Raw genomic sequence first — 8991 nt, 5'->3', positions numbered from 1 at the left:
GGCCTTGAACTCAGAGAGATCCACCTGGCTTGGCCTCCCGAGTGTGGGGATTAAAGGTATGCACCACCACTGCCCAGCTAGAATTGATTTTTTTAAACATTTATTTATTTCACATACATTTTTGTATATGTGTGTGGGCATGTGTGTGCCACAGTATGGCCCGTAGAGGCTGGTGGACAAATGGCTGGAGTTGGTTTTCTCTGCAAACTATGGGACAATGGGGAAGAAATTCAGGTGTTCGGGCTTGAGGGCGAGCACCCTTATTTGCTGAGCCTCCCCACCAGGCTTTGCTTTATTCTTGTTTTTTTTTGATTAACTTTAAAAAAATGTGTTTGAGGGTTGTGCTGACTGGCTTTTGTTAACGTGACACAAACAAAGACATGTCTGGGAAGAAGGAATCTTAATTGAGAAATGCCTCCATAAGAATGGCCTGTGAGCAAAGATGTAGGGTATTTTCTTGATTAAGGATTGATACGGAGGTGCTCCACTCACTGTGGATAGTGCCATCCCTGGGAAAGTGATCCTGGAGTCTATAAAAACACAGGCTGTATAAGCCACGAAGGGCAAGCCAGGAAGCAGCCCTCCTCCATGTTCTCTGCTTCATTCAGCTCCTGCCTCCAGTTTCTGCCCTGACTTCCCTTCACAGTGGACTGCGATAGGAACATGTAGTCTGAGATTAACCTCTTTTTCCCCAAGTTGTTTTCAGTTATGATGTTTTACCACAGTAATAGAAACTCTGAGACAGATATTTCATCTGCATGTATGTCTATGCACCATGAACATGCCTAGTGCCCACTGAGGCAAATGGAAAGTTAGGAGAATTTTGCATTGATTCAGAATGACAGGTTCTCTACATCTGCGCATAAAGACAAGGACTGCTGGGAAGAGTGCCTTCGGAGTTCACTCTGCCAGGACTTGTTTTGAATTTGGAAATGTTTACTCTTGCTTTCAAATATATGATGCCTCCAGGGGAGAAGTGGGCCCGATAATCTGTGTCGCACTGAACAGAACTCTTTCCTTTTGGAGCCTTTAGTTAATATTTAGCTGATGGTGGCAAATTGGTTCCTTTGTTTTTACTGTTTGCTGAACTCAAGAAGAAAACACGAGGTTATTTATTGCCCATGTCAAGTGTACAAATAACCTATTTGGAAGGCAATAAGAGATTACTCAAATAAAATAAGAATGCTATTTTAAAATGTAATATTCTGAAACATACCTGATTACATACTTATGATCCTGGATAGATTGAACCAATAAAATCCAAGAAGCATTTTATTTGTACTGTGTATGTGTGCAGCAAACTCTAAGCGATCATTTTAAGAGGCATGTGGTGTACAGCCAGTTTCACTCTTATCTGTGGGGTTCTCCCGCAGAGATGTGGCAATAAAAATAGACACTCCTACTCAGATTTGTATTCATAATTCCATGATGTTTGTGCATTTGAGGGAATTTATTACTTGCCTCAGAAAACCCATCTGATTTCTCTTGTCCCCTCCTGCTTTGTGACAGGGTCTTACTGTGTAGTCCTGGCTGGCCTGGAATTCTCTATGTAGACCAGGCGGGCCTGGGACTCATAGAGGTCCAACTGCTTTGGCCCTCTGAGTGCTGGGATTAAAGGTGTGCACCACCATACCTGGATGATTTGTCTTTTTAATTAAAAAACTACAGAGACAGTTTTTTTCAGACGTCTGTCACACCTTCTATGGATGTTGTTTTCTCCCTGTTTTTCCTAGCTTCCCTCATTCTTCAGCTGGTCTGTTAGGGAACTTCAGTGACAGATAATCCTTCCTGACTTTTTTGTCCTCTATCTCTCTGTGTAAGAAATATGAAGGAAGATAGAAGCCAGAAGCTTAATGATTTCTCCATTTCTCTCCTCTTGGATGTATTTTGTATTTGACCTTCTATTGTAAACCTTCAAAATCATCATTTTGTGATGTGTGTATTTATGTTTTCCCATGTCTGTGTGTGGCTGTGTGTACCATGGTGCTGGTGTGGAGGTCAAAGGACAACTTCAGATGTAGGTCCTCTACTTTTACCTTGCTTGAGACAAAAATCTCTTGTGTTAGTGATACATGTACCGGGTTACATGGTCCATGAGCTTAGGCTGGCCCTTCTGCCTCTAGCTTCTGTCTTCCCACCAAGGACTCTAGGATTACAGACACACTGCATCTGGCTTTCGGTGTAGGTTGTGAGCATCTGAACTCAGATCATCCAGCTCATCAGACAAGCATTTACCCACTGAGCCATCTTCCCAGTCCCAAAGCCATCATTTTTTTTGAGCTGTGTATTTATTTGTTACTAATGGCTGACTCTAAAACATATGGAGATTTGTCCTCAGTTGTCCAGTGTAAAGTGGGACCTAGAATGGCTTTTGTGAGCTGTGGCTGGAGCATGATCCAAGTTTCCAGCTGATGAACTAAGAGGCCAATTTTGCTCTGCATAAACTTGAGATCTCTCTCTGTTCAAGGGTAAAATTATAGGTAATTGAATTTCTCTCTATTTCTGCTAATTTTCTGGCTTCATTATAGAAATGAGATATCTCTGGACTTCTGGTTTGGGGTGCTAAAAGATCTGGCTCTGAAAAAAAAAAGAAACAACAATCAGAAAGCAAAAAAAAAAAAAAAAGCTCTGGCTCTGTTAAGAGTGGCAGTATCTTGGAGTCTCTCGCTCTGAGCACTGTGATCTTCCTTTCTCAGTCTCGATCTTTGACTCTGTAGCTTCTTATTTCCAGTGGCACATTACATAAGCACCTTGTTTTCTAAAGTGCACAGTGGCCGTTCTTCTGTCACATCATATGTCTCTATGATAATAATATTCTTAAGTGTTTGTGACTCTACCTGTTTATAGACATTTATCTGTGAACCATGAGGATGTTGATACTTGCTGTGGTGGTAAAGGCTATCACCTCAGCAGAATGCAGGAGGGGGACCTCTGGAGGTGCCTGTGGGGTTATTTTGATCGTGTTAGTGGATGTATGAGGTCATGGCCATCTTTTCATTACCACACTTATTTATTTGTTTATGTGTGTGTGTGTGTGTGTGTGTGTGTGTGTGTGTGTGTGTGTGTGTATCTGTGTGTCCATGCATGCCACAGCACACCTGGAAGTGAGAGGCCAGTTTTCAGGTGTTGCTTCTCTACTCCCACCTGCTGACAGAACTCAGATCATCAGGCCTGACACCTTTATTGACGGAGTTGCCTCGATGGCCTGCAACATGGGGCCACTCCCTGGGTAGGACATCCTGGGCAGTAGAAAGTGGAGAAAGCATACTGGGTGCTCACATCCGTTGACTGCTCTTTGTTTTCTAATTGTGGATGTGAAATGGTCGGCTGCTTCAAGCTCCTGCTGTGTTGACTTTCCTGCCGTGACGGACTGTGCTCTTGACTCCTGAGGTAAAAGAACTCCTATAAGTTACTTTAGTCAGAGCATTTTATTACAGAAACTGAAAAAGAAACTAAGTTACTTGCTAAGGTCTAAACACCATCATAAATGCTATATATATGTTTTCATTTAAATTAATCCTAAAAATAATTATCTAAGATAGGTTTCACTCATTAATTTACAGAAGAAACTCCATTCATGTATGCATCAACATATGTGCAATATAGCTATAATCATGATCATCTATTAAATTCCAATATATAGTAGGAATTATACTAGGGGCCTTGCTCACCTTTATGTAATTATTGGCTTGTTTGAAAATGGACTTAAGGCAGCTCAACATAAGTGCTTTCAACAACTGATCTGGCTCATAGGAACTAACAGTCTCTGGACCGACAGCCAGGAAGCCTGCATGGGACTGTCCTACATATGTGTGACAGCTGTATAGCTTGGTCTATTTGTGGGTCTACTAGCAGTGGGGTCAGGGCTTGTCTCTAACACTTGAGCTGGCTTTTGGGAACCTATCCCCCATGCTGGATTGCCTCATCCAGCTTTAACACAAAGGGAGGATCTTAGTCCTCCCTCAACTTGATGAGCCATGCTTTCTTGACCCCCATGGGAGGCCTGCCCATTTCTGAACAGAAACAGAGGAGGAGTAGATGGAGGGGGACAGAGGGGAAGTGGGGGGAGGGAATGGAAGGAGAGGAGGGAGGGGAAACTGCAGTTGGTATGTAAAATAAATGAAAAAATTTAATCAACTAAAAAAAGAAGAAAGAAAAAAACTTAAGTGCTCTCTAATTTTTCCCCGTACCTCTGAGAATGGAACTTTTGTTTAGAGAAGAGTGAAATGTCTTCATAAATTTTTATTTCTGCATTTAAATCTCTCTACATAAACCATTCATGAAACCCTTATTCACCTTTGGGGAAGTCCTTTCCTATCCACCTTTGCCTTATTTCATTTATCATAATTCCTCATTGTGGCCAGAGATTCATCTTTTTTGTGTTTGTTCCATTCATATAATTATTTGTTTAGTAAATGTTATTCTCTCACCAAAACTAGAAAATATAGTTGATAAACATTGGGTTTCTCCTTCTTTCCCCGGTGGGTTTTTTTTTTTCTTAATTATCTGGAATCGTGAAATGGAGTCACCTATTAGTGGAGCCTTGGGATCCCCCAAACAGGACTACATTTTAAATGTTCTCCTAGTTCTATGTCATTTTCTTTTAAAGCGTGGGTAAGGTTTGTCTATGATTTTTAAGAAAAGGACTTATTTAAAAATAAATTCCATAATCAGAAGAGTTTTAGCATCTCTTCCTAAGTATCAGACAATATACTTGTCTTTGAGTAGAGTGGCCAGTCTGTCAGGTCCATGAAATGACTCTTTTCCTGACAGAACAGGGTCCTTGGAGGCAGGCTGTGTGCCTAAGCTGTTTGTCACTCTAGCCTCAGAATCCACATTTCTTTTTTGACAAGACATACATGAGGCACGTACGCAAGAATGAGACTGATGAAGCTGAGAGGAAAATGACAGGGAAAGATGTAATAGATAAGGGCAGAAGTTGGAGTTGTAACTCCAGATGCTGTCAAATCAAATACAAGCACATTGTGATGATAAAGGCACAATGCCTACTGAGGATCTTGCGTTGAGAGTTCTGTTCCATATGACAAGGCACTATATTTGTATTTGTTGATTAAATAATGAGCCTGCTAAGAAACTTAAGTTACTATTATATAAATAGGCACATAATATCTTGCCTTCTTTTTTTTTGTCACAAGATACTTAGATACAATGTCACACTGAATGTAGCCATCACCTCCTACAACTGAAGTGTTTTTTTTTTTTTTTTTTTTTTGCTTATCACTTTCATGACTATTGTGAGAGGATGCATAAATTATTATAATACATTGAAATAATAGAGGATTTATTTTTTTTCCTGAAGTAGTGAGCTCAGGTCACTGCCCTAGCTTGTCCATTAACTCTTCCCCTTCTCAATGCTTACCCTGTAATGTCTGTGTGGCTCTGATGTCTTTGTTTCTTTTTAGAACATGAGAATTTTCTCCTTCTTTCTGCCTTGTCTTAGTCCTTTGTTTCCTTCTGTATCTGAATGGATCATTAGGAATTCAAAGGCAAGTAATAGAAAAAAGCTAAATAAAGACTATAAAGGCAAGGCAGGGCTTGTTTCCAAATGTTGATGCTAAGTAATGCTAACTAGAGTTAATAAAAAATACAACATTTCTTAGTTAAACATGGAAAATAGGTTACACATGTAAGAAGAACAGCAAAGCACATCACATAAAGGCATTCTTTTCAAAACCTGAGGGTACTAGATGTCATATTCCCCATATGGGAAACAAGTAAGTTAGGAGAGTATAGGTGGAAAGGAAGCTGTGAGAAGGCAGGGTATGAGGGCAGAGGCTGCACATGAAGGGTTAAAGAAGACCATAGGAGGGTCATGTGCAGAATGATGATCCAAGAGGAGGGGTGGAGCAACAGGGCTTAGAGTGAGGCCAAGGCGGGCCAACTCTAAGTTGACTGCCTCTTCCCAGGTAGCAGCCCTCTTTTCTGTGGTGTATGATGGGAATTTTGAGTAAACACTTAACTTGAGAAATACTTTTTTTGTGCTAGAAGGCAGTTCCGAAGCACTGGCCTAGTGGACAAAATATTGTGCTTGGTAGTGGGGCTGGGGTGGGGTGGGGCTTCAATTCTACAATCTGTCCCAAGCCTATCCATATGCCTTGGGGTAAGACTCTGAAGCCTCTGGCTTTATTTCCTCTTCTGTCAACTGAGACTAACACACCTCTGTTCTTGCTTTTCTCTCAAGACTGTTCCAATAAAGAAAATGGGAGATGATTTATTGGTGAAATTATTAAGGCCACTCCACATAGTTAAAAGGGAGGTTTATTTTGTGGGGTAACTTACAAGTGAAGGGATAGGTAACAGGGTCTGGGAAAGATGTGGCACAGTCCAGCGGTGTTCTCTGGAGAACTCTGCTCGGTTTAGCTCTAGTGTCCAGGGTCCAGGAACCAAGAGAGCCCATGCATCCAGATCTCGGGTCTTCAGGGTCCTCTCTCAGCCCCGCCTTGTAGGCATGACAGTTAACGAAGCCTCAATGGGTGTTAGAACTTCCAGATCAAAGCTGGAATGACTACCCACTACAATGATTCTTGAGCTTACAGCTCTGATCAAGGAATCATCCTGGGAAAAGAAAAGGCCCATGCCATGCTCATGCCAGGGACAACTCTTGCCCAGAGATTCCTTGGAGGCATCTGGAATACCTGAGAGCCCTTGAAAATCGCTGGGGTCCAGACTTAGGAATAAGTCTGCACTTGCCCACTGTTGTGACTTGCCCCAAGTGAGTCATGAGATGCAGCCTTTAGATGCTGTGCAGCTCAGAGTGGAGATGCCAGGCGAGACTAGGTTCCCCTAGGGCAGGGAAAGCAGCATGGCTTACAAAATGTCTGTGTCTGTTACTTCCCTTCCATTTTTCTGATTTATCCCTTTAATTAATCCAGTGTTCCTCAAGCTTTTTGGTCCCAGAGACATTTTACACTCTTGAAAATTGCTGAAAACCCACGGAGCTTTGACTTTTGTAGGTTATAGCTATTGATGTTTACTGTACCAGATATTAAAGCTGAGAAATTAAAGATATTTATTCATTAAGTCATTTAAAAGTAACACTAACAAGTTCATTGTAGTTAAAATAAGTATTTCTTAAATGAAGGATATGTTCCCAAATGAATGTTTTATAAAACAACAACAAAGAAGAACACTTAGGGTTTTTATAGTTTGGGAAGTCGTTTTAGATTCTTTATGACTATTTCCTGAGGAGTCTGTTGAGAAAAAAATGTTTAGGTACCAAGTTTTATCTCAGAACGCTTTATAGCAAGGAATATATGACTTTCACATTTGGAAAATAAAATGGCCTAACACCAAATCTTTACCTGCCATCTCTTTGATGTAGTAATGTGTTATATTTTAAGCTTGACGAAGAAAGCCAGGAAAATTTGACTTTGACATATTTGCCTCACCAGTGACTTTCTAAGGAGCATGAACTTTGTCTAGGGCAACCCCAGGCTGAACTGTGGAGTTGATAATACTTTATCATATTATTCACCCCTTTGAAAATAGAAATTTCAATACATTTTCCAAAAATATCATGGAGACAATAAAGTCCCCCTGTGTTTGTAAATAAATAAATAAAAAATAATAAAAATCTCTAATAAGGAAATTTTTACCTTTTCCATGGAAGAATTTAAGTTGCACTTCAAGAAAAAACAGTTACATAGGTTTGAGACAGGTTTCTAAAAATGTTATGAGTTTCTCATAAGTATTGGTAGAATATGTTAGAAGTTTATAATAAAGCTATCAAGTTTTAAATATTTAAAAACATTTTTCATGATAACTGATTTAATTTCTGAAACTCAAGTAATGGAGATCTTAAAGTTGTACATCTTTATTATTGTAAAATTGTCTTAATAGTGTATGAGTATAGAAAGGTATACTTTTTGAATACGAAACAAGAGTATATTTATGTTTATCATTTTAGAATACTTATTGTGTTATACATAATATTTAATCATATAAATATATATTCATATAGTGATAGTTTTTACTTACAATGTATTTCTTTTCAAACCAAAGCCCATCTTATCAAGCTCATGAGTTATGTAGAGATCTCATTCATCACTGATGCTTCATATTTTAAAATACAAATAACCATGCTCTGATATTCTAATATGCTCCCACCAAAGTAATCACTTTTTAATTTATGGTGAATCTAAATTTGAATCATTATTTTTCCCTTGAACTGTATGCTAGTTATAAATTATTCCAAAGACAGTGTGAAATGTCAACAAATCTTATATGACAGTGAAGCTCATTTAGTGTCTTAAATCAGTAATGTTTTATGCTGGGAGCTGGGGAACAAGATTATTTCACTAAACTAAGGAATAGGAAGAGTACAGGTCTATTTTCTGGGGTAATTGTCTCTAGGAAATTCAAAGTTGTTTCCATCATGACACAGTTTAGGAGTTCTGTGGCTAGTGGCTCCTTAAGATAAGATGGGATGGTTTGCATCATCCTATCAAAGACTCCTCAGAATGGCCTCTTGCCAGGCAAACAGGGAGATCACGATTAAATTCAAGGCACTAAGAGTGGAAGTAATGTGGAAGTAACACTGACTAGATTTTCCATGGGGAGGTCAGTCACTTGTGTTAAGGACATAATGCATGAACTGTGTAAAGGGAGAGACCTGTGGCAGTGGCTGCCACAACCTGATGCTTCTCACTTTTAAGTTTTTCTTTCCAACCTGCACAGTGTGTACCTACTCTCCCAGACTCTCTCTGGTATGTTTGGGGAAATGAGAGAACTCAAGCATTGGATGCTGATGATGGGTCCAAATCTAAGACCTTGTTAAGATCCTAAATCAAAGAGAAAAAGCTGAGATTGTATCAATTAAGTCACATTCTTTTTCCTTTGAAAAGTAGTGAAAGAAGAACTTTGAATGTGATCAGGCAAGAAAACACACTTTAATTAATAGCAATACTTCCATTTACCTCATTCTTTTTGGTAAAAAAACTAACTGCTCTTTCAGATTTTTCTCGTAGGCTA

General features: G+C 39.5%; 1 long non-coding RNA gene across 1 annotated transcript; it reads right to left on the bottom strand.

Annotated features, from left to right (window-relative positions):
- Positions 1-2739: 2739 nt before the first annotated feature.
- On the bottom strand, positions 2740-6469 carry LOC143272758 (uncharacterized). Its single transcript, XR_013050344.1, has 3 exons — positions 6301-6469; positions 5381-5481; positions 2740-3385 (listed from the first exon to the last, which is right to left on the bottom strand). It is a non-coding gene; the product is annotated as an uncharacterized LOC143272758 (long non-coding RNA).
- Between the last annotated feature and the right edge of the window lie 2522 nt (positions 6470-8991).

This window comes from Peromyscus maniculatus, chromosome 4, assembly GCF_049852395.1.
Source record: "Peromyscus maniculatus bairdii isolate BWxNUB_F1_BW_parent chromosome 4, HU_Pman_BW_mat_3.1, whole genome shotgun sequence".
In the NCBI taxonomy this organism is placed as follows: domain Eukaryota; kingdom Metazoa; phylum Chordata; class Mammalia; order Rodentia; family Cricetidae; genus Peromyscus; species Peromyscus maniculatus.
Note: the sequence above shows the minus strand (reverse complement) of the source record. Positions and strands in the feature narration are given on the sequence as shown.